General features: G+C 34.2%; 1 protein-coding gene across 5 annotated transcripts in view; it reads left to right on the top strand.

Moving 5' to 3' along the window:
* Positions 1-26,698, top strand: part of LOC113498839 — a 53,604-nt gene that overhangs the window by 12,830 nt on the left and 14,076 nt on the right. The window contains exon 2 of one of the 5 annotated variants that reach the window (XR_003401041.1): positions 23,859-24,551. The exons of the other annotated variants lie outside the window; for them this stretch is intronic. The gene's annotated coding sequence lies outside the window, so the exon portion shown is untranslated. Of the gene's footprint in view, positions 1-23,858; positions 24,552-26,698 lie in introns of those variants that run through there. 5 annotated transcript variants of the gene reach the window in all.

Raw genomic sequence — 26,698 nt, 5'->3', positions numbered from 1 at the left:
ATGTTAATTAGTTTTCATAAACGCCTTCTGCCGGGACTGGGAGTGAAGTCTTATTTTCGGCCTTCCTTTTTGGATTCAATTAGTTTTGACTCTGCAGTTGCAGTAAAATTGACTTGTAATGTTAGGGTTACATACCCATGTCGTGTTGCTGTCGTTGTTAATTTTGTTTGCCAGTTTGAGAAATGGTAATCGGAATGATAAAGATCTCACGCTATCAATCACTAACTGATATTGTTAACGTTTGCAAAAAAAAATTTAATACATTATATTTTTGACATTAAAAATAAGTTTCTTTTTAAATCGAAATTTACACTGAGAACACCTCCAAAAATAAAAATGACATCGAAAAAATTGGAAAACAACTCATAATTCATCAACTAAGGATTAATTTTCTTATGACGCGAATTATTTACTTTAAAAACAAGCATACATTTTCGTATTATTATAGTACACATATGAAACAGGGATTGGCACGGTTTCACAAATAACGTGGTTGGTTTACATTATTTCTTCCGGTTGACAAGCACTCGATCCAGAGTTATTTTAAATAGTACCGTCATTTTGTTCTGCAATAAATATTCATACGATAAATGTATTTCCTTATGCTCAGGAAGTGGTTTCTTGTAGCTAAAGGATATCGGTCCCATTTTGAAATACATGTTTAGACATGTTTACATGAGACACTTAGTTGGTAGTGTCGGTACTAAGATTTTCAGATGCTTTTCAATATCGTTCCTGTAAGATGACTGAATGAAGAATATGTTTATAATAGACTAAGTATCTTTGAATGTAACCAACTAATCTTTTATTTGACTAGGAAAAAATAAGACAAATATTTTGAACATTTATTTATTCTTGATACATCAATAATAAAATTATTGAATAGGTATTTGTAAACTTACCAGACACTTATCAAACTTATGTGCATTAAATGTTCAATCTCTTAAGTTTTCGAAATTGCTGTAACTGCAATTGTTATAAAGTTAAGATTTCTAATATTGATATGAAAGTGCCAAACAAACAGTTTTATATGAGTTACGTAAACAACCATTAAAAACATATTTTTGATACCTATCCATATTTTTAATCTCTTTAGAAACTTCTGGAAAACAAACGTAATACGATTTTGTTGTTTAATGAGTTATTTTATTTGTAACCATAAAAGGGATAGGGATCAACATGTTTGTAATATGGTCTTCATAACTCTGAAACTAATGCTGACGATCATAATTTCGTGTTTGAAAAGAGTCTTGTTAGATAAAGTTTTTTAAAGTATTAAATAAATAGAGGTTTCGATACGTTTTGTTAAGTAAGCCAAACTACCTACTACAACCTGCGATTCACCAATTTTTTGATATCGGCTTGAAGTCACAAATTCATTGGTAGTTTTCATTGGTGGCTTTTCATAAAACCGAAATAATATTTCCCGACATTGACTCAAAAATCTCAAACATTTCTAGTCAGAATCACACTAACATTATAAGCGAAAGTATTTGAATGCTTGTGAATGTATGTTTGTCATATTTCATCAAAATCGATTTCGATGAAATGTAATATGGAAGTAACTGACACCTTTGAGTTTTACAGGCTTTTTTCAAACTTCGTTAAAGAAGGGTAATATTTTTTCAGCTGTAACTAAAATCCATTTGAGCAAAGCAACGAGTGAAAACTAGAACAGAATAAATTCTAGAATTACTTATAATAGTTGATAGTAGTGTGAAAATTACGTAAGGAGAGCAAAGATAAAATGTAAACTGTTTTACTGAATATCTAGGCGTTTATGTCATAGCTGATGTTATATTATAGGGATGACGCACTTTAGGTAAAAATATATCTCCGATATCGGTAATAACTGTTCGTGGGAAATATAACATTGATACAAGAAAAAATCTTTTAGGTACCTACTTAATAAACTGCTTTACACTTTCTTTTATCAATTTAATTTTTCTCTCTTTCAATATTAAAATAAAAAATATTTATCAAGATATATAAATGTATTTGCTGCGATCTCCCGATTGATTTTGTCATCTCGTCCTAATCATGAGCTAATGTGACGAGTAAAGCCGCGATTCGAAAGAAATAGACCCCAAAAACTGCCATCTTACTAATTAAGGCGGAACAATCTATGCGTCCAAACTTTCGGACCGTCCAAAACAACATAATTACGTACAACACGTCCATACGTCCGAGTACAATCTAAACAATTAAAAGGTGTTCAATTAACAAGCGACCATCTCATTTGTGTGTGCCCCGTCGTGTTCACTTCGACTCGTTCCTGTCAGTTGCAATGCGTGGCCACAGATTAATAAACAATTGAAAGTACTTTTATTTTTTAATGCAGATATTATTTTCCGTTGAATACTTTTTTTATTTGGCTTTGCAATAGCTAACTTATCACGCGGTTGAGGTTTGCCTGATTTAATGTCGTAAAATACGTGTAATGACGTTATAAGAGGCACATTTTATCACGCAAATATTTCATGTTATAATACGTTTCTCGTGCTAATGAAAAATTACAATAATTAATTAGTAACTTGCATTCTTTAAACATAGATCTTAGATAAATGGACATGATTGATCAATTCCAGTTGGTTAACAGTCTTTTAATTCTTGTCCGACGATCTCAGACTTTTATGAAAGTTTAAAGGAAAATTTCCTTATTTGAAATAAGAAAGACTCTCATCAATCACCTCGTCGGCCTTAGGTTTGAACAGGAAAAAACATCCAGTTGCAAACTCTTTATCTCAAACAGACTTGATTTAAAAAAAAAAGTTTCAAAGTTTTCGATTTTGGTAAAAGTACCATTCATAAAATACATACAGCAGTCAATAGACCGTATATTAAAGTATACATTCCTGAAAACCATTTATTAAGAAATCTTTCAATGGCACCTCCGTGTGTTTACTGCTCTGTGTACAAATATAATGGAGGCGTGTCAATAACGAATTAATTATACGAGTTTAATTGATGCCTCTGAACACTATTAAGTGTCATTAAGGAAATAATTGCTTTCAGAGGCAATTTTTTTGCGCTCTCGAGTGCTTGTGACTTCTCTTAAGTTTATTTGTGATGTGTTTTTGTTCACTGCACGCAGGTATAGGACATTGCACTAATTACTACTGTGCGATGTGGTTCAAGTTCGATCCCCACATGGGAAAAATAGTTTTTGTTTTTAGTCAAACATTTTTGGGCAAGTTTTTCTGGGTCTTAAATTAAATAAGAGTTATTTTATATTTGTTTTCTTTTAATATGCTTACTTTTCTAGTTCTAAAAGTGTAACCGGTGGACACCCTAATTACCTAGAACAACAAAGCTGAGTAAACGACGTGGAAAATTGTTAAATTGTTAACTAAAACAAGTTTGGGCAAGGTACAGTTGTCGAGAATCGTTTTATGAACAAGTTTCGCTTGCTGTTTTCATTCGTCTTCACTCGGGTACTGTCGGAAAATTTCGTGTGACAACCCTAAAATATTGTTTATTTAAACTCAACCCTGTATTAAGGCGATAAGGTATATAATTGTTTGGAAGGGTAGTTGAAAATGTTATGCGTTTCGGCCAGTCTGTGGTCACAAGTTTGGGGTGTGACCACAAATAGACCACGTTTGGAAAACAATCAATGCACTGTACTTGCTGAAATTTGTTTTGTATGTGGTTAGTTTGGTGTGGTCAGTCCGCCGGAGTTTGTTGTGTCTTGTTAGTTCGTTTGTTTGCTGTTAATTGAGGTGACGCCATTATACAGGCATACATGTTTTTTGTATAACTTACTATCAACGTGTCTCTAATATTAGTTCGACAGCTGTCACTTTTGACGATGACAGGCAATTGCAAAAAAAGAGTTTTTATTAAAATTATTTTTAGAAGCAAGGCAATACAATACATTTTTAAATTATTCATAATTCAGTCCAACTTTTACTACAGTGACTTACTGAACACGAGAAAAATACGAAAGCTCGTTAACATTCGACCGTAAAAAATTAACTAGCTCCTATATTTGCATTAAGTAGCAATACCGCGTTACTGACCTACGCTGCGCTATAAAAGGGTAATGTAATAAAAATCTCTAAAAATTTTAAAACTCGTCCATAAAACTAAGACGATACACGTCTAGGTCCGCAGTAAACGTAAGTCCGATACGCCGGATTCCGTCGGTTCCTATCAAAACTTTTATTGTCTACCTCCTTTGTCCCGCTTACTCCGACGCTGTTAAAAAGAGATGACGCTAGCGGTATTATCTTTTTCAGGAATTCATTGTCGTCGCAAGTTTTATGAGTGTTGTGAAGCGTCGCATATTTTTATTGCGTCTCGTGGATTGAAAAGCTCCTGCCTTTGGTTATTTAGGTCTTTGTATAGTTCACTCGCTTCGCTTCTGTGATACGTATAACTTGGATTATATCCACTTCAGTCTGGATTGCGATGTTGGTTTTTTGCTCGTATAACCGAATTAGATTGCTGACCAGTTTTCCTTTTGATAGTGGGTTATTAGGTTTCTGAGTTCTGTTTTGTTTCGTGTAGCTAAGCAAGTATTTCAGTCAGATATGAGGTTATCTGAGACGCTTGTGGCTATGAATCTACAGATAGAGTTTGGAAGAAAAAAGCGTAAGCCTTTGCCACCGCAGTGCTATATGACACAGATTTTATGAAAAAAAAAAACTAGTATCACTCATCAAGTGAAAGAATAAGTTTCATTTTAAATAAAAAAATGCGCGTTTGTATGATATCTAATAATTGATTGTTTTTATAGAAGTAAGAAGCTACATTATCCACCACTTTTACACAATAACTCAAGTTAATCAAACGAAAAAATATTTACAAACGTGCAGAAAGCGCCTTCTTAGTTTCCCTATAACCTTGTTTGTTATAAAGTTAAAATTGAACAATATCTTGGATCGCTAACGTACAGGGTAATGAAAAATGCTGCACTCTCTGAATTTACGTGCAATTCCTGGAAGCGAATTCTCGTAAATATATTCCCGACTATAAAAATGGGAGTATTCGGTTATAAGGTTTTTACACCGAACATCGTAACTTTACGCAAAGCTATTACATTCGTTCCGTATGTTTTTCCAGAATGGCTAAATTAAGTCAAATGTTTTTCCAGACTGGCTAAATTAAGTCAGATGGTTGGACTACGAGTACTTGCGATTGTGGTTATATAGTTTTAGTTAGCTTACTCATGTTTGGTTAACAATATACTGTTTAACTTTGGAATAATTAACTACTTTTAACCACATGATATATTGTATGACTGTGGCCTAAATATTAATTACCTCTTGACTTTTATTATTCAATAGAAATAAATGATTGATAAACCTAAATGCAATACAGTTTACTCAGATAACGTGATAACTAAGGACGAAAGGTGTTATGTGAAGACATCAGCCACAGTTGAAATAATATAGAAAACATGTCAGGTAATAAAACGGTTGGTTTTAGTCAAAATTGTCGTTGCAATGGCCCGCGCTCCGACTTGAGGCACTTTAATTAAACTAAGGTGTACGTCATGAACGTTAAATGTAGACGAAGGCGGCCATTGTAAATTCCACCAACGTTTCAGTTTCATAGCTTTAGTTAGAAAACGCCGTCGGACTTTTATGGGTAATTTCGGTTCAGACGTTTTGTTATATTACCAATGCTTTTAAGGTACTGCACCTCGCTCCGGTAAACATATGTGCAATTTTACGAGGCACTAGTTTATGGTAAATGTGTAGTTATGTCTGCGGCAGTGTTAACCTCTTATGTATGAAATGTGCCATTTATCTTGTCTCTGACAGATGCGCCTATTGAAAACTGCGTTTGTCTCTGGTTCCCCGGTACCCTTGGTACTCGGTAGTCGGACACTACTTCAGTTTTATGTCTTCTTGCTTGAGAATGGCAGAAGGTTATTATGGTTTACTTCGGAATGTAATTTGTTTGCGGTTAATGATTTTATTTGTGGTGGCTTTCGATTTATCTGGGTGTCAATTGAATTTCTGATATTTACGCTGTTGACACTGTTAAATACTTTTTTGGCTACATTACAATCTCTTAAATTAAAAACTAATTTCAGAGCAATCAAGGCTCAATTTCACTCTATCATAAAACAAATCAAGTAACTACTGTGTCAAAGCAACTTTTCAACATCATCATCTTATCACACAAATATTACTACAAAAGTGGGTTGAGGAGATCAGATAGGCAGTCACTTCTTGCAAACTGTACTTATCTGTATCCGGTTAGACAAGAAGCCGACCCCACCATAGTTTTGAAAAGGCTAGGATGATGAAGAAAGATGAGACGGGCCATAAAAGTTTACGACACGACACCTCTGAAAGTCGCAGATCACCAATTAGTATTGCCAAAGTATATTGAGAAAACTTCATAAATACAATTTACGAGTATCTTAGAGTCTAATAAAGGGGCGCTTAACCGACATTGTGAACAATAGCGTAGAAATATAGTTTCTATATTAGTAAGAGCAATGTCGCCAATCAAATTGTGATGGTTTAAGTTATTAATGATGATTTGCTAGCCTTTGTCTGTGTATTTATACTAAGTGAAAGTGGGGCATGGTTTCTAAGTTAATAGAAGAATGGTTTGATCAAAGACAATCTAGCAGGAACATTTTCGAAAAAGTTTTCGTAGTTTTGTGAATCTTACGGTTCCTAACGTGCATATAGTCTGCTGATAGTTAAATTGACGGACAGACAAAAATCCCCGTTAGTGATACTGAGAAAAGTGTAGGAAAAAGCCCAAAATGTTTGAAAAATTGGTATGGAAAATAATTTCCTTACAATTGAGTTAAAATCAAAAAGTTTTTATTTCAAATAGGCCGTTTCTCAGGCACTTTTAAAACGTTACATTACGTAAATAAGCAAAACAAGTATCAAATAGCAAAATGTTAATGATTTTCTATAAAAACTGACATCCAGAGAAGAAAAAATGTTACAATGAAGTAAGTTTTGCTGAGGTTTACACTGTTGATACATAAACAAAGCATATTTCACAAAAAAAAAGGAAAACAATAATAATTGAATGACAATTTTACATAATCTAAATATGTATCCCTAATCAAATCCTTAACAGAAATGTCAAGGCATGTCATAGCTTCTATGAATAATGTGGCTAAACTAACAGAGGGGCAATATTAACTACTCCTAAAGTCCCTGATGGCTCTGGGACACTCATCTTTGTTTTTAAATACCTTGATGGCCTTGCGATTCTGTACGTGCTTTGGACACGCACAAGGTGCAGGTTCGATCCCAACGCGGGCAAAATATCACTGTGACTTATTCAAAGTTATAGTACTCCTTATTATTCTAAGACTCCACTGACAAACGTTAGGAATCCTGGATTCCAGATATCGGAATCTGAAATCCTCAACCTGCAGTTATCAATCCTCAAACCTCCCCTAAATGGGCAGTGGCCTTTGCCCTGTACACAACAAACTTCTACTTACTTTAAGACCTACTTCGAAAATGATATCGATATAGCAACATCGATTTCCAATCCGAGATACCGAAATAATACCTGCGATTGAGGCATGATTGCAGGCATGCTTGCATGCATATAATATTAGCACGTATCTGTATGTGTGTCATCAATCATCGTACTTGTAAAGAGGTACAGATTTATATTGCTCACCTACATTTAAAACTAGATGTAGGATGTTTTTTAGTACAGTTATAAATTAAACTTAAGTACTGAGTTGGTTCTTAGTTGATAAATATATAAATATCGATGCTTAAGTCGTTGATGCAACACACTGAACGCACCTATTAGGGCTTCATTAAAACATCAATGTTCAATTTATCGATAATTAGGCATTATTTTGTTATCTTGATGTATTTTGATTTCATATTATGTATTTATGGATTTAATATATTATTGAACAAACGCCTTATTAAGAAAGGGATGTAACATATTCGGGGACCTTGTTTCTTAGTTTATATTTTTCAGTATAACTTTTGAATGCCATAGCTTAGTCAGAACGAAAATATATTATATTTTTTTTAGGTAATAACTAGTTATACTAGGTATATTAATCTTAACTGTTATATGAAGCTAATTACTAATTATCGAAAAGATGTGGGGATGGGGTGTGGTCCTAGTAGAAGTTTTAATTTGGCATCAGCCCTTACCACTTTTATTTATCTGTACCTACTTGTTGATAAAGTCATATGTTTAACTTAATCAGACGTCTGTCGATCTATCTATCAGACAGACGATCTATATCCTTCCCTTATCCTGAAAGATCAAAATTTCAGTTTCATAGCTTCATATTTCGCAACCCTTCAGTAACGACAGTTTTCACAGCTATGGTCCCAGTTTTACGGGTCATAACTTATGCCTGAGCAACACAGGCCATGTCAGGCACTGCTCGAGCTCGTAAAGTGCCCTAGTGTGCTCGTAAAGTGCTCGAGTATTAAGGCACACGTATTCAAGCGGTGGACAACTTATTTTGCATTTCAGCGCCCTGAAGAGTAATTAAACTATGAATTAATGTTTATAATTGAATATTTTGTAGTTAATTTTCTCATTAATATAAACTTATCTCTATTTATATTCAGATATATTCCAATATCGTAGTTTTATGATCTCCATCTTGTTTTAACATCCTTGTATTAATTAACCATGGCAGTTGATAGTTTTAATTTTCAATAACTTTCTAAATACTGTAAAAGGCGTTTAAATTGTATCGTGAGTCCTTCTGTCATTATAAGAATAACCTAGAACAAAAAACAAAAGCCAACGCAGCCTCTTACAAAAATAAATAAAAATATTCGAAAGGAACTATCACGACAATTTTCTATTGAAAACTTCATCTTCGTCCATCGTAAGAGCGTCACAAAGAGATCTTAAGAAAACCTATCAAACTGCGAGCACCAACAAAAAACGGCAATAAATGGGCAGGAATAACAAACTAACGCCATCTCATTGACTGGATAACCAATTAAAACTTATTAATTACCTCGCCACCCGTGATCGTTAAATGCACGCCGTTACTGCACTGCACTAAGTAATAAAAGAAGTTTTCCTTTTAAAACCTTTAAAAAGGCAGCCTCGCTGTTTCGGAATCCGATGGCAGTAAAGAGAGTAAAGAGTTCTCGGTTTACGATCGCCTCGCGCGACGCACGTGACTTTTTGCCTAATAACATACTTTGATTAGTTCGAGAAATTGAACGAATTGCCGTTCTTAGTGGTTCTTGGTAGTCCGTATATCAACACACTGAACGCACCTATTAGGGTTTCATTAAAACATCAATGTTCAATTTATCGATAAATGTAATTTTATTTTGAACATGCATTTTTGTTTTTTAAATGTCTTTTTTTCTGTCGGCCTATAATCAAGTCTTGACAGATTTTGATCCACTTTCCGGCTATCGATTGAGCTAAAGTTTTTTCATGCATGTGTTTATTCAGAAATGGTAATAGGAGCTCCGCAAAAAACAAACTTTGGATTGTCTTTTCTAAACTGTGATTCCATGTTTGTTTGAAAAGCTAGTCTATTAAAAACTAGTAACTTGTATTTGTATTAAAGTGTCATTATTTGTTGAGAGGATTTGCGACATTCAAATCACGTCCGCTATTACATTCAGACTTAGAGCAAGCATTGGGATCGAAACCGCAAAGCAATTTGCGTGGTAATAAACTATACGGATATCCATGAAATAGAATTTAAATTCTTCACACTAACTGTAACGTCGTGTTCACCAATAGTGATTAGAAAATAAAGACTATTTTCTTTCGATTTTCACACAGCGCCATCTAGTCTCAAACTAAGTAAAGCTTGTATTTAATTCCAGAGTCGAGACAACTGAAAACTAAAAAAAATAACTGCCAGTATTTTTTTTTAGTTTTCAGTTAGACTAGATGGCGCTGCGTAAAAATCGAAAGAAAATAGGTCTGTCTTTAAATCACAGAAGCCCCCTGTACCACAATACACTTACATGTATAATCTTTATGTATGTAAGTAAATAAGCAATCTTACTCAGAATACTCCTACCCTACCTTTGCCTCATCCGACTTGAGTGCAGGGTACAACCATCATTATTTTTTATGGATCATCGGATTGCTCTGTGCCTCCCATTAAGGCGGTGTTATGGTGGTAGGGAGGCCAATACTTATTTACTTCTTTGAGTCGATGTACGTGTATGGCTTTATGACTATATCGCGTGATAAAAGCAAGTTTAGATGGTGTTATTGTGTTTGATAATAATTTTTGCTGTCACTTTATTGACTGTGAAATCGTTAGGTATACTTTTGGACAATAAAAGTTAATTTAACTTAAATTAAAAGTAAATAAATTAACTTTTAAAACCTGGTGCCGCACGAAGTCAAAACGCACTTAACAGTTTAAAACTTGTGTCACTAAAGGTCAAAGACTCAGAACAAGCATGGATCACACGAAAGCTCTTTTCGGGAATCGAACCTGCGGCTTCTCGCTATAAATATCATGAAAAAAATGTAAAAAAAAATATAGGACATACATACAATGACTTCAAAAATATAAAGCCGAAAGTCGCTATTTTATAAAACAAAGACTCTTTGATCCTCACTATTCTAGCCGTGTTCTAACCTCACTACCCTACATACATATTGACTGAACTGTTGGTCTAGTGGTTAGTGACCCTGACTGCTATACCGGAGGTCGTGGGTTCGAGTCCCACCCAGGACAAATGTTCGTGTGATGAGCACGATCATTTGTTCTGTGTCTGGGTGTAATTTATCTATAATAAGCATGTTAATCGTTGTACATAAGTATGTTTATCAGTTGTCTAGTACTCATAACACAAGCTCTGCTTAATTTGAGACTAGATGGCGTTGTGTGAATGAAAAAAATATATATCGCTCCGTCCAGGGCTAAATATAAATAAATAAATAAATAAATATAAATGCGGACAACATCACATACATTGTTCTGAACCCAAAGTAAGTTGCTGAAGCACTTGTGTTATGGAATTCAGATACAACGAAGGTACCACAAACACCTTAAATTAAACTCTTAAATAACTTTTTCACATTATAACAGTCATTATCATAAACTACTTTCTCTGAACAAAGACACAATGGGGTTGATGAAATCATGACTCTTTCTTTTGTTTCGTAGTCAGGAAAACCACTCATAACCTTTATTTTAATAGCCGATGCCCTTCAATAAATACCATTAAGCAAAAATCAAGGCGTATTCAACCTCCACATTGCATCTTTACGACTCAATTATATAGGGAAAAGTATTGTCTTATTGAATCAGCTGATAAATCTTTAGAAAGGTGTAAAGTTACTGATGCATTGTACAAGACCACAACGTCAAACCGCATCTCTTTAATCTTTAAAATCCGTCATAGATATTTCCAAAAAATATTGAATACGGATTTTTCATTTAATCACATCATTATTTTAAATTTAAACGTTAAAAAAGTTCTTATTAGGTACATAACGCCTATTTATAAAAATGACATAAGACGGAAATCAAACTATTATGTCTTGCTCTCCTGGACATTTCGCTTAAGACGACATGTCATCCTAGTATAGTCCTTGATTATATTATATATCCTATTATTATTTTTTTATATTATATCCTGGGACAACTCACACACGGTTATCTGATCCCGAGCTAAGCAGAGCTTGTGTTATGGTAACCAGACAACTGATAAACTTACTTAAATATTTCTAAATACATACATATTATAGATAAATTACACCCAGACATCAGAACATATTTGTTGAAATGTTGAAATGTCCAGGAGATCATGCGCATCACACAACATTTGTCCTGGGCGGGAATCGAACCCACGACCTCCGGTATAGCAGTCAGGGTCACTAACCACTAGACTCTTATGATCTGGTATTATTAGATCAGAGTGAAAATAATAGTCTTTAAATACTCTTAAATTTATCCTTAGGGGATGATGCCTCCTGATACTGGTTTACGTACAAGTATTACTTAAATGTTTAACACTTTAAGTCTACAAATAAACACTGGTAAGTGGTACTTATTACTTCGTACACAGATATAGAAAATGATAGACGGCGCTTACGCATACAATAGGAAAAAATATATTTCGAGATATCAGTTCAGTTAATAATTAAATCCGATCCCGCAGTCAGATAAAAATATAATAATTGACAAGTTTTAATATTTTGGCGACAAGTGTTGAAAAAATTAAATACATAATAAGCACCGTTTATGACTTATTTTCGCCTGTTTTCAAAGCCATTTGTAAGTGCGGACTCTTCTATATTATTATATTTATTTCTTTAATATCTTTGTAGTATTGTAATAATTAACTGTCACTTGCTAACCTAGTTATTATGTGAAGTAAATGTGTCTTTGCACGCGATCTCAATACTTTATTTTCTTCGTATTTTTTGTAGAGAAAGGCGAGCGACACCGGATGTTACTAATATGTTTCGTTTTGTTTTATCGTTTAAGAATTTTACTTAATAATCTCGACGACTGTTCATGCATGGGTTTTAAATTATACTTAGTAAAATATATGTATTAGGGCTGCGGACAATGCAAATTAAACCTTTAATATTATCTTATAATATTGTCTTTAAATAATTAAATTGATACTACAAGCTTCAACAATGACATGTTAATAAGTTAATATAAATTAAATGATTTAAGTTGTGAAATGTTACACACTCTAATAGAAGAAAGGAATAGGTCATATTTAAATAAGAAAGTGACATCTCTTTCAGATACTTTCGTATTCTAAGTTCATTTAATCGATTTTAATTGTATAATTACGAGGCTAATTGACTTTATCACGAAGCAAAAAATATCTACCCAGCCACGTTAGACGAAGCCTCAAAACAATATTTCATAAGGAGCTATAAAATTCCAACTCAATAAAAACGAGGTGTTATGTGTTTACAAGAATCGTTGGGGCCTCAACAGACGTCTGCGGCGGCGATAAACCGATGGGATTGACGTCTGGCCTGCTTAGCTACAATCGATATACCCAGCCTTTATTTATGAGGATAAAACAGAAGATTCACTTTACACAGTCCGTGATAAATAGCGAAAAGTGAAAACAGCATTGCTTGATAATTGAAAAACGAAAGTTTAGTATCAAATATATGCTCAGTGCAAAAGGACATCTTGAAAGATTAATAAAAACTAAGCAACTGAATAATTTTAATCATTTAATTCATTAGTTTACGTTATTTAGTAACGACTTTAATATAAACTAGCTGTTGCCCGCGACTTCGTCCCCGTGGGTAGAAGATATAAGTTATGATTTATACCTGCCCTGTTTTTTTCACATTTTCCATTGTACCTATCTTCGCTCCTATTAATCGCAGCGTGATGGTTTATAGCCTCCTTGATGAATGGTGACCATTCAACACAAAAAAAAATTTTCAATTTGGATCAGTAGTTCCTGAGATTAGCGCGTTCAAACAAACAAACAAACAAACTCTTCAGCTCTATATATTAGTATAGATTAGTTTCAGGCGTTTACTTTAAATGTCCACAGTAGTTTTGAGCATTAACTAAAGTTTGACAGATGGCTGTTTTACTAAATAAGTAACATCAGTATTTAGAATAGAAATAGTGGCTAAGAATCATCAGCGAAATCAACCACAATAAGAACGACTTTATTGAATTTCTTGATATAGTAATTTAAACTGCAACTCAGCATCATAAGGCCCAATTTTCTTTGACCATTCACCGTCGGAAGTCTTATATTGCTATGACCATAGAATTCGTAGGTTTCGACGTCTGAACCTTCTGAAAAGCCTCTGTCATATGACTCGAGCACTTCTGTGTTTTTTATCGTACAAAGTTGCTTCACTTAGCTCGTAAATGCTCCCGTCTTACTAAAACAGCTGTTTTTATAGGTTTACTAAAGTAATATTGTTTGTTACGGTTATTTAAAACAATATATCGTTTATAAACTATATCGATTCGATCTAATGATACTTTGACAGTTATTAATGGTGTAAGGTAAATTGCGTCAACTTGCGACTGGTGCGATGCAAATAATTTATTGTCTTAGTAATAACATTTTGTATTCAATATATTATTATAAACTGTCATAAGTTATTGTTATTTTCGTTTTTATTACATGGCCCTGTTTTCTTAGTCGTAACGTTACTATTAATTAACTGTCATATAGATTTAGTTGTTATTAGATAACAGTGTTCTTTTTGCTCACAAATTTTCCTATTTTAATTAACCAAGAAGCAAGCAAAAAGTTTGAACTATGAGTAGGGCTTATAGTTTCCTATCTAACTGTACAATGTACAACGGAAGTACAAATCTAGGGCAGGCCATTTCAGTAGTGGTTTGTTAAACAATGTTGCCGGCAGCCAAACATCGTGTAGCCGATTTGTTGACCGGTGTTTACTGTTCATAGTTCAGCTTTGTCGCGAGAATTGTAGCAGTTTAGGGCTTTGCATCAAAGATGAGAAATTATGAAAATATCATGTGGAAATACAGACGAAAGGAGAGTGAGTAGAGTGACGTGATCGTATATGGTTTTAAGGATTTCTGTTATCCCCATAACAACACATAATTATATTTATTTTAAGAACAAAAACGTCAGAGACTACTACCCCATTCAAAATTTGATGACTCTTTTATGGGACAAAAAAGCAGCTATTTCACATTAAATGAAAAAAGAATCAACAAAATCGGTTCAGAAGTTTTAAGGTAACCAACATAAAAGCTTACCCTCGACTTATCAGATCATTAATGTGATGGGGACCACTTTTTTTTTAATTTGTCTAAAGCCTGTTCTAACTGAACCAATTTATGTGAATCTGAAAATCAGAAGTCAAATATCTCGTAAAATAATATCCCGCTCTAGAATCATCGTGTATCGAAGCTATCATTGCCTAGTGTACAACCAGCCTTAGATAGATAAGTTGGGAATAGGATATCCGGCGTCATAAAATCAACAATTTTTCAAGTATTCCTATCGCAGTATGCATTATACATAGCAGCAATTACCTATTAAATAGGCCCACCCCGCCTACACAGGAAGTATTTATTCCACAATACATCACACAAAATGGCTGACACGGGTTGTGGAGATTAGATAGGCGTTTATATCGCGAAAAATACTAAATATTTAGACTGTAGAACCATGGAGCATAGAAGTGTAGGAGGAAGTGCCACAATATCGTAGTGTTAAAACTAGTATCACCAAATTTATTTGTTGTCTCACCTTGGCCCCTCTTTTGCCTATCAAATACATTCAATATTAATATTTATGCATAGTTGTTTTTAGATCCGAAGACGGAAAGTAAAACTGTACATGTCATAGACCCTCATTTGAAATCTGTAAACAAAATATAGAGTTGATCCTCTTCTGCTAATCGTAACACATTGTACATTTGAAATTATTATTGTCTTTTAAGAGTATCATTTTGTTAACAATATAATTTTAATTTGAATGGAATTCTAATTAATCTTTGTCATGGGTGCTTACGATTAATAGTTATACATTTTATATACTAAGCTTTATATTTGCAAGCCAAAAGGCAAATAAATGGTTTATTTATTTCCTACTAGCTTCTCGCCCGCAGCTTCGTCCGCGTTGATGTCAGTTATATCGCGATTCCAAGAGAACTCTTCAAAAGTCCGGGATGAAAACTATCCTATGTTCTTTCTCAAGGTCAACCCTATCTCTGTACCAAATTTCATTAAAATCGGTTCAGTGGTTTACACGTGAAAGCGTAACAGACAGACAGAGTTACTTTCGCATTTATAATATTAGTAGGGATTTCCTTATGACTACAAAATGGCTTGCTAAAAGGCTACACTGAAGAAGTACTGTATCTATATATGACCTTGCAGTAGCTACACTATGCACTGTCAGTTCTAGTAACCTTTTGCTGTACCTTGAAAATATAAAATTATCAAAAGTGTCTATACCAGCTACTCAACACACTATCACTAAACAAGAACTCCGCAATATATAAAACATATTCAAGTACATAGCTCCACGTGTAAGAATTAATTGCTATGTATTATGCCAATCTTGTAAATACATGTTTGTATATCGTGCATGTAGCGCCTCGATTGGCGGCGCGCGCGCATACAATGACGAACCTTGACCGAGAGATCAGCGGATGAGTCAGAAATAGACAGTGTTGTCGGAAGTATGGACTTGTTCAGACATATGATATTATTATGAATTTGTTGTTTTTGATTTGTGGTTATAATTTGTTAATCTACTTTTCTTAGGGATGCGTTTAGTGCTTGCTCTGTTTTGGTTGAGAGTATGGCATGATTTTGTTGGAATTTAAATAGAGGAGAGTTTTCAAGTCAAGGTCACATTAATTGTGACACGTTTACTGTGTCCAGGTTATATCTACCCGAATTAAGTTAGATTGCGTCGGAAATATTATTATTTTTTAAGATAAATCGAATTTGGAAGCAATAAATGTTTATGTTTGTGAATGTGAGTGAGTTTGTAGGAGCGTAAATATTTTAACAAAAATAATCAATGAAAAAAAATATCATGTAAAATATTAAGCTACTAAAATATTTCATTTAAATGTTATATCGATAAGACCAACCACAGGTTTCGAACCCCTGGCTAAGATAATAGGCGCATAAACTATAAACTAAAGGTTTATTACTGTGTTATTTTCTCAACATTAAATGCTAAAAGCACATTATTGAACCAATGAACGAATATTACGAAAATTAACGGTACCTGGACTTGTAGCACTTGTAGCAAAAATCATTATAACAAAGATATATAATAGCTGAGGAAGTTGTTTGTTTGTTTGAACACGCTAAACTCAGGAACTACTGGTCCGTTTTGAAAAAATATTTCCATATAAGATAGTTATATTGATAGGATATACTTAAACCATCACGCTACGATTAGTAGGAGCAGAACAGTCAATAAATATTTTGTAATAGGGCGTATGCGAGGGAGGGAGTAGAAATCGTCATAATCAAGAAAGAAGTCCCATGAAATAACTAATTAATTATATAGATATAGTGTAATTAAGACAGTTATAAGTTGTAAATCAATATCAATGTACATAAAAGTGACATTATTCTAACACTTAGATAGATATATTATAATATAGCCACATACGTAACGTGTTTATAATCGCGGCCATAAGCCAATGTTGTTTGTGACTATTTTGGTTTAAAAAAAAAAGGATCCTAGATTGGGAGAACTTGAAAAAGCGTCCATGGACCACACAAACACTTGTCCTACTCGGGAAACAAACCTGCGATGCGTCGTTCAGTGGTTTTAACGTCTATCACCTTTACTCGGCTATCTCTGCAGTCATATTTTCTTGATCCTTGAATAGTTTCTTAAAAAGATTAATGTGCAATAGTATTTATGAGGTGTGTTCAGCTGGCCACAGATGTATATAGCAGCAACTATATTATGCCACCTATAATTCTAGAGATAATTTATCAATTAAGTAAATGCGCAGAATGCTCAGGAAAATATATACATAATTAATAGCGAGCACCAGTCAGTAACTAAGTCATTGACGGTGAACAGTCCATTTTAAATAAAACAATTATCTTGTAAATTGTAACTAGAACTTATTGATCGACTAACTTAACAAAAGATAAAATCCAATTTTTTCGGATGTTAAATCATCAAATCCTTTGGGTTTAGCGAAGGGGAGTGTCAGATTCCTACTGACTAAAACCCACCCACGTTCTTTATTTGCCCTTTGTACCGGGGCCCGGGGCCACGGTAACCCTTTCGGACAACCCCGCTTCCCCGGCAGGTTGGATCCAATCTGGAATCATTATCATTGGTTTTTAGACAACAGAATAATCATTCAAAGTTTACAACGTTACTGAAATCCCTGATTGCGACTAGTTTCGGTTCCAACCGGAGACTTTAATCATGAGCTGATGCGACAGCGATGTCTACGGTCGACTCGTTTGGAAACTAGTCGAGCAATCCCGATAAGTACGCGTGAGTAAATTGTTGCATCATTTAATAATGAATCCTACCACGAAAGTCACTAAAAAACTATATATTTCTACCATTCCGAATTTCGTGATACCTTAAATTGCTTTGTGCACATTAATTGCTGGTGTCATAGAAAACAAACATCGCTCTATCTCTTTAGTACGCTCACTTGCTTCCACACCTACAATAACCTTACTATAAAAGATGCTGGTAGGCCCCCGAGTTCTAGAATACCTTCACAATCTGGGTTTAGCTTATCGGCATCGATCTGTAAATAATAAAAAATATATTAGCAAAGTTAAAATAAGATATTAAAGAGGTCGTGTGACGGATATAAGCTTCTGATACAATCGATACCAGTTGTTATGCTAATAAATGTCACTAACAAAGAGAACTGAATTAAACTGCATTCTGTATTTCCGTTAAAGGGACTTTTAGTTGCGATAAATATAACCTAAGATGATAATACACTTACGCACGTACTTTTGTAAAGATTTTCTTTTATTAAACAAATTATTTTTTACATAAAATCTAACGATTTCTATTTGTTAATAAATGGTAATCGCAAGGATTGTCTTTTTATAAAAACATATGCTAAATAAGTAGATGACTGATATATTTCAGTGGTGTATTGAATTTGATAATCTTGATTCTACATTAGTTTTTTGTCGCGCTTAATTTTCAGTAAATAAACAAATGAAATGTTAGTTGCCTCATTCTCAGTAGGTATTTCCTGAATCTCTGAGATGTTTAAATAATACACACAGCCATAATTAACATAGGTACATTATTATTTAATATATTATCGAAAATGCATCGCTTGCCAGTCACGATAGTCGATACAATTCCTCTGTGAAATTGATATACTCTGTTCTTTACACATTTTATTCTACAATATTGTTTTTTTAATAAAGCTAGTCTAATATTTATGTAACCTGGTAACTAACTTGTCAATATTGTGCAACTTACACGTGTACGGTAACTTACAATTAATTTAAATTAGGTACATTTATTACAATATATAATTAAAATGCTCATTTGACTGAAATTTTAATTGTACATAGACACGAAACCGGCCATATTTAAATTATACCATAAAAATTGTATTTTACTCGTTCGATGCAGGCTCTGCAACAAAGTTGCCGATATAAAAATTATTATATGAGTTTTTTAAACCTATATCTACGCTCCGTTTTACGATGTTACTGCGAATGCTGTTAAAATCTTATACTATTTATTCGTGAAATTGTTTTTGTTTTTTGTTATAAAACTTTTAATTTCGATCTTCTGTTTTATGCCGACGTTGGGATTCGAATAATAAATTTGACGTTTATAGGTCTTTGGATGTTTTAGATAAGGGTTTAAACTCTTGAGTGTAGGTTGGGATCACTAAGATCACTTACTCTAAGTTCGTGGGTTGGATGTAAATGCTATAGAACTGTAAGCTGATTGTCACGATCATTGACCGTCGCGTCAATGCTGGGTGCGGACTTACTCCGCGTGTGGTCCTGACAGATCGTACTTGATTTCTTCATTTAATGTTTAAATTATACAGTTCCATTGATGCTTGCGTCAAAAGATATTCTCGTGTCTTCATTTAGACAAAATAGTAAGTAAATTTTGTCATGATTTTTGGAGATTGTTTGTACATTTTCTGTGCCTTCCACGACTGGACCAAAAGTCTAGTGGTTAGCCTGACTGTTATACCTGAGGGTTTCGCTACCCAGGATAAATTTTGTGTGGGGAGCAGGATCATTTGTTTTATGCCTAGCTGTTTATCCATATGATGTATTTATTTTAAATATAGATGTATGTTTATCAGTTCCCTAGTAGCTATGCACAATTAGTAAAATAGCGCATTACTCATAAGACATTTCTATAACTCTTCTAATACGTTTCAATCATTTCCTTACAAATTATAATATGAATTATGCAAGCATGTGAAGGTGCTGTGAAGTGATCTGATCTACGACCTAAGTGCCTTGAAAAAATGTGATGCAAATGTACATACATTTTAATGTGGGCCGCGCATAACTTATGGAACTGCATTCAGGGTTAAGACGTAGCTAAATAGCTAGAAATATTATAAGAAATATGGTGTTGTTAGTAAAAGTATTGGGTAACTCAGTAGCTCTTCTACCCATCATCCGAGTCTTTTCCCAAGTGTGTTGGGGTCGGCTTACCAATGTTATGCAAGGTGTGACTGCCTATCTAACCTCTTCAACCCATTTAACCTGGGCAACACGATACCCCATAGTTAAACTGGCTTTCTAGCTTCTGAATACCCGTAACGACTATCGAAGATGTGTAAATAACAGCCGGGAACCACCATTTAACGTGACTTCTGAAACGCGAAGGAAACCTTTATGACAAAGATGGTCACCCATCCTCTGTATTAAGATTAGCTTTACCTGGGACCGATCAACTTGTGCTGTTGTAGTTTAGCCAAGAGCTCCACCATTTTTTACTTTACTGATAAGTTGACAAATTCAGATGACAATAGTTACCTAGCCAACAATAGTTATTTAATCTCGTTAGTAAATTGTCACCTGGACCTTACAATGACACTAAACCCCATCTAAAAAAACCGTAAAAAGAAACTTTTTCCTTTCAATGATTAATAAAATAGGTTTAATTTGTACTATCGCACAGTCAGACGTCATTTTCAAATAAGAAAATCTGTCAAAACGTCTTAAAGTAAGAGCATTTGTGGAAGCGAGAAAGCGCTCTACATAGTGAAGTGTTCTATCTCGCTCTTTCCCTCAACTGCAACAATTTTAAAGTACACGCGAGTGTAATATGCACGCGATCTTGTTTAACTCAGAAGAATTGTGAGCAAAAAGTTTTTGAGCCGAGTGTGAATTTGATATTTCAATTTTCGTATAACATTTTGAACGTGTTTCGACTCTACCGCGCTTTGAAGTAGATGTGATTTGATTGCCAATCTGTCAAAGAAACTATAACGTATTTCTACCTCACAGCTAATCGTAAAGCCACTAAAAACAACTTACGTTCCCAAATACTAATACACTAATCGACTTTATAACTCATGCTAACTCTTAAGTATCATTATAGCGGCAGATAACATATTTCAGGGAGTAAGAGTCAGTCTCGTGAGTCATATACGAACGTAGCTACTGTATAACATTTGTTTCTATTGTCATAAAAGCCAATTAAAAAATATTCTCACAACTAGACAACTTTTCTATCAAAGTTCCTCTCAAACAAAAACATCTCACCCTGAATTTAAATATACAGAGCGCCTTCCACCAACTCTTTAAACTAAATTATCGTATTGTTGAAGCGAGACGCCTCTTTACACCATGCACGCTTCCACAACAGCCATGACGCTACTTTAGGATGTGGCTTTCCGCTTCCAAACTCCATTCAGTCAAAGTAAAAAGCGGGCTTTGGAAAATAACCTATTAACTCTCATCACATAGTAACCAACAAACTGTAAGGAGTCCATGTGTAGGTAAACCCGAAAGCCAGTAAACACATGTCTAAAGCAATAAAAATATACTTTTTAAACCTTTTAATTTAATAATTACTCCACTTGGACACTAAACGATTGAGATAAGCTAATATGTCAGCAGTTCGTTGACGGCCTCCTTATATTCCGTGTGTAAAAAGCGCACGTTGGCAAGGGAGTATCGGTTTCAAGGTGTCCCTACATTGTTGCAGTACGTTAACCCGACGAGATCATCTTGAAAAGACTGTTTATAACTCACGACTTATAAAAAATGGTATTTTTAAATGTATTTTTTATTTATTTAATTGTTAAAGGTTCCATGAGGCAAAGGACAGAGAATCATGGAAAGATTAGGGAGAGGCCTTTGCACAGCAGTGGGACACAGAGGGCTAAATAAATAATTGTGGAATGTAGAATAAAATCCGCCATTTTATTTAATGTCTGAATTCTTTAACAGCTCAGATTCAACTATTAATCCTGTAAGTCTATTTTAATACAAAAATAAATTTAAAATATTAGAGTCCGATATTACATTTACTAATGGTAATTGTTTACACGTGCTAAATTTTATCGCGGTTAATTACTTTTTTTTACAACGTTGTTACTATCATGATTATTATCATAAAATAACACATCAGTCAAGTCACGTAAGTCATAGTGGCTGATGATTATAACTGCAATAAAATGAATAGTAAATAACGTAGGTTCGTAAAATTTAGACACAAAAAATAAAAAAAACCTTACTGTCTTACAAAAATACTTATTTTAAACCCCCTTAACAAAAACCTTTAAATTCGACTGTTTCCTACTAGGTTAGAATTCAATAGGGTATTTGAAAAAAAAAACTATTTAGTCGTTACACAGTTTACCAAAAAATATTGCAAACCTATTTTTTCTTTGATAAACAAAAAAATTTAACGAGCAAGTGATGCTACTAGTCCCTGCTACCATACATTAAATTTCATCATCGTAAGTTTTATACTTCCTATTTTTTTTAATAACATGTTAAAATGAAAAATACTTGTTTAATATTTTCGGGAAACCCGTCTGTCAAACTACTCTGATTTTAGTCAAACCCTATTGGGATCTAAGTTGTTTAGAATATCCTTCATTTTTTTCAAATATCCGAAACTCCGTGCAGTCCCCGTGTCGTGCCGAATAAACGCCGAGCCTAACCAGTTTGTTTTCATTACTACGGAATTCTTCAAATTAAGTCGCGTGTGGTTTACAATGTAATGCACAACACTGATTCAGTGTCAAGGTCACTAACGACAATGTTGCCTTAACTCATTGAGATTCCCACGTCGCTTGTTGCCGGGCGACTTTCGATTATGTCATCCGCCAACATTTGTGCCCATCATTCTTACAATACAATTTAAAGTACACGTTGCTGTTCATTCATCGATTTTGCTTTTATTTATGTGCTTACTTTTGAACTCGCGTGCTATCCTTGACCTAATATAATGCCAGTGTTTTATTAACTCGTACTGTCTGATTGACAGACAATTTGTTGGGAGTGACACGTGCAACTTGGTATCAATACCAGTTCCAGTTTCGGTATGGTATTTTATATTGCGATTTCTGAACGATAACGAGTTGTTACTTCGTCTTAATTGTATGTTTCTGTCACTCATTTATCAAAGGTGTCTGTTCTTATTAGTATATCTTCAAAGTTATCGCAAATTGACGTGAAACTTCCCTTTAAAGTGTAAGATTTAAATAGTTGTCAGAGAAAGATAACACAATACATGTCAAAGCGGTAGGTCATGGTTTAAGCCGTTGTGTTGTGTTGAAAGATGTGTTCCATTATGAAAGGGACGTCGTTATTTGCCTGTATAGCTCCGTCCTTTAAATTACACGAACCGTTAGGGTTTGAAGTAAATATTGCATTGGATACCAGTTTTGCCAATACCGGAGGTGCATGTTAGAGTGATGAACAGGCAACTAAGCTTGTTCAACCATCTATGGTTAAAATAACGACTTGCTACTTTTGCTTTGAAAGTTTTATTTTTAATTTGTATAAAAAATATTACGTGCGTCTATCGTATTTCATAATGTATATTTTTAATACTCTGTATGCATTAAAAATGTTTCATGACGGACTTAATACCTGAGGCATTCTGTGCCAGTCATAGGTTGATGCAGATATAAAAAGCAGACATTCTTTTGGCATTGTCAGGAATTAAGCCTAGCATTAAGCATTAAACTAGCTTTCCGCCCGCGGCTTCGCCCGCGTCGGTTATATCGGGTTTCCAAGAGAACTCTTCAAAAGTCCGGTATAAAAACTATCCTACGTTCTTTCTCAAGAGCAACTCTATCTCTGTACCAAATTTTATTAAAATCAGTTCAGTGGTTTAGGCGTGAAACCGTAAAGACAGACAGAGTTACTTTCGCATTTATAATATTAGTAGGGATTAGTAGGGATTCCGTCTTAGAAAGTGAAGATTGATGGTATAGTAATTAATAACAATGTTCTCATTGAATTTCAGGGATCCTTAGCATATCATATAGAAGTGCAACATAATAGACAACATCCACATGTGCCAACATGCGCCCGCGCAGGTCACGATGGGAATGAACTTCGCTACACGTGGATGATAATATTGATCTTATATAATTGAGATGAATGACAAGCGTATTCTTATATTCTTTTTTTCTTGATTTATATCCGGTAGTTTAATCTTATGCTGGGTAAAAGCCTCTTTTCGTTTTGTCCACTCGGACTCGAGCGGTTTTCATTTACGTATGCACTTGAAAACGCTTAATTTTTCAAATTGTATATCATGTTTTTCTAAATTTTGTGTCGTTTAGTGGTAATGTAACGTTTTTGTAATAATAATTGAAACTTTTAAAGATATGAAACCCGTACTTAGTCAAGGAATAAGAAATATTTCGATATTTTCATCATGTTGTCGCAGCTATCTATCTATCTGATAAAAATTGACTTCTAACATTTATAAAGAGGTGTTTGCTCACCCCTTTTTGAAAAGCTGTAACTGTAACCTGTACTTAAACGACAGCAAATCGAGAATAATGCACTATTTGCAGCAAAGCGTCTTATTTTCGAAAACACATTGACTCTTCCTCTACTACGAACTCTAACACCTGAACAGTTGACATTGTGTAAGCGAGAGAGCGCTCTACATTGCATATAGTGCCCTCTCTCTCCCACAATAATAGAAGGTCCTGCTTTAACAGTTCGTGGTTACAGAATGTAATATATTCCTTACGTTCCTGACCCCTGATGTTGATAAGATGTTTCGTTTGAATACAATCGTTTGCTACCTCACATTTACACTAAACATAGTTTCTACAAAAATCGATCTTATTGTTAAAGAAATAAAGACAATTTTCGTATAAATTTTGATTTCTATGGTGGAAAATCTTAGAAATATGCCGATTTGTATCTTTGAGTTACAGTATATTGTGCTCTGCACAAATATGTGCCGGACTTAATTAATAATCTTTAAATGCTATTAAATAAGGTTTTACCATATTTGGGTTGATTCTATTGCGGTGTGAGATAAAATAAAGATATAATGCTAGTATTTTGTTTTTCTTATCATTATACTGCAACTAATTATGTAACTAATTCCTAAGCTTGTATTTCTTTTCATTCACGGGCTAATTTCATGGCACGGGATCCTTTCGTTTTTAAAGCCGTACTCTACGATAACCACTGTTTGTTATTAATAATACTATCCATACTAGTATTATAAATGCGAAAGTATCTCTGTCTGTCTCCTTTTCAAGCCAAAACTGCTTGTACTTCATATTTGACGGTCAATCCATCAGTATGATAGCTCCAGTTAAAATCTTATTACTGTTTACTAGGAGTTAAACCTAGTTACCTAGACAAACATCACAGCCTTGCGGTATTAGACCCCGCGACCGCTGACAATTAGGTCAACAGTTTATGTAAATGTATGCCAAAGACCTACAATGCTACGTTACTTGTCTGTATGTCTATTGTCTTTAAATACAAAATCTATTTTTATTGTAAAGGCGATCTAAATGAGATAAAGCGTAATGCAAAGAACGGGTGAGGGTGGTTAGGTTATGTAGAAATGACTTCTTATTTCTGAAAAATAGTGTACTAAACTAGAATAAAATGATATAAAAACATTCTGCAGCAACTACCAGTGTAAAGAATTGTTTGTCAAAAACCATTTCTCTGATCAGGTTAAAATAGACTGAGCTCATTTTCATACCAGCGTTTAATAATTTCAAAAACCTATTATTTTCACCTGTGACTAAACTAGTCGGATGATAAAATTCTATTAAATATTAATACTCCTTTTACACACACTAACCACCCATCTAGCATTGACCAGTAATCACCCAAACGAAGCCCACACCTTATTCTCAAGCTGAGGTCACCCACCCTTGTACAAAACTACAAAACGCCATCGAACTTTACCCTACAGAAAAAGCAAACCGCTATTGGCTTCTTTATTTTGTATCACAAATGGCAGCGAAACAGATGTTGCAAATTACATAACCATTATAGCTAAAGAAGTCAAGTTTACCGTGTCAAGGAGTTGCAACTATGTTGCGGGTTGTTCAACTTTATAATGATTTGTAGACGACTGTGCATGTGTCGCTCAACAGCTGTATGAATTCTATGATACACACGTTTCAATTTGACGAGACAGTTGGAACCTTGTCGTTCTCATTTTACCGTTATTTTTTAATTTTAAGGTCTATGATCGGAGGTTTACAAGGTGTTCTTTTTATAGCGAAAGAACGACTTAATTCGATTATTTTATTTGCTATTTAACAGCGTTTGTATTTTCATGGTTTGAATGGTGTCTTTAAATGTTTACTTAGCTCGTAATATAATTAAGAGGGTCGTATTAATTTTGAAGGTCTCCGGTAGGCTTGTCCTATTCGTTTAATCGAAAATGGCTCATGCTTTTCACCGCCAACTATCTTGGGTGCGAAAGTAGTGCTCTCCATCGAACTCGGGATGTCATATAATTGAATGTTTCTACTATATTGGTTTAGGCAGGTTTTTACCCGCGACTTGAAGAAATCCTGAAAATTTCGTCCAGTTCAGTTTCGTAGATTTCAATGACACAAAATCCTAACGTAAAGTTTAAAACTATACGAATGCAAAATCACATCATATTCATAACTAGTGTCGTTATTTATCTACGCACTTATGCTTAATTTTGTTTTGCTATTCCATACAACGTGTGTCACAACAGTCACAACCATAAACAACCTGTGCAACCACTTACACTGAGACGTTCTTTAATGTCATTTGTATATATTTTGCATTTTGATACTGGTATCGCTGAGGTTTACTCACGTATTCAGCCATTAT

This window comes from Trichoplusia ni, chromosome 11, assembly GCF_003590095.1.
Source record: "Trichoplusia ni isolate ovarian cell line Hi5 chromosome 11, tn1, whole genome shotgun sequence".
Taxonomy (NCBI): domain Eukaryota; kingdom Metazoa; phylum Arthropoda; class Insecta; order Lepidoptera; family Noctuidae; genus Trichoplusia; species Trichoplusia ni.
This window is presented reverse-complemented; position numbering and strand designations above follow the sequence as displayed.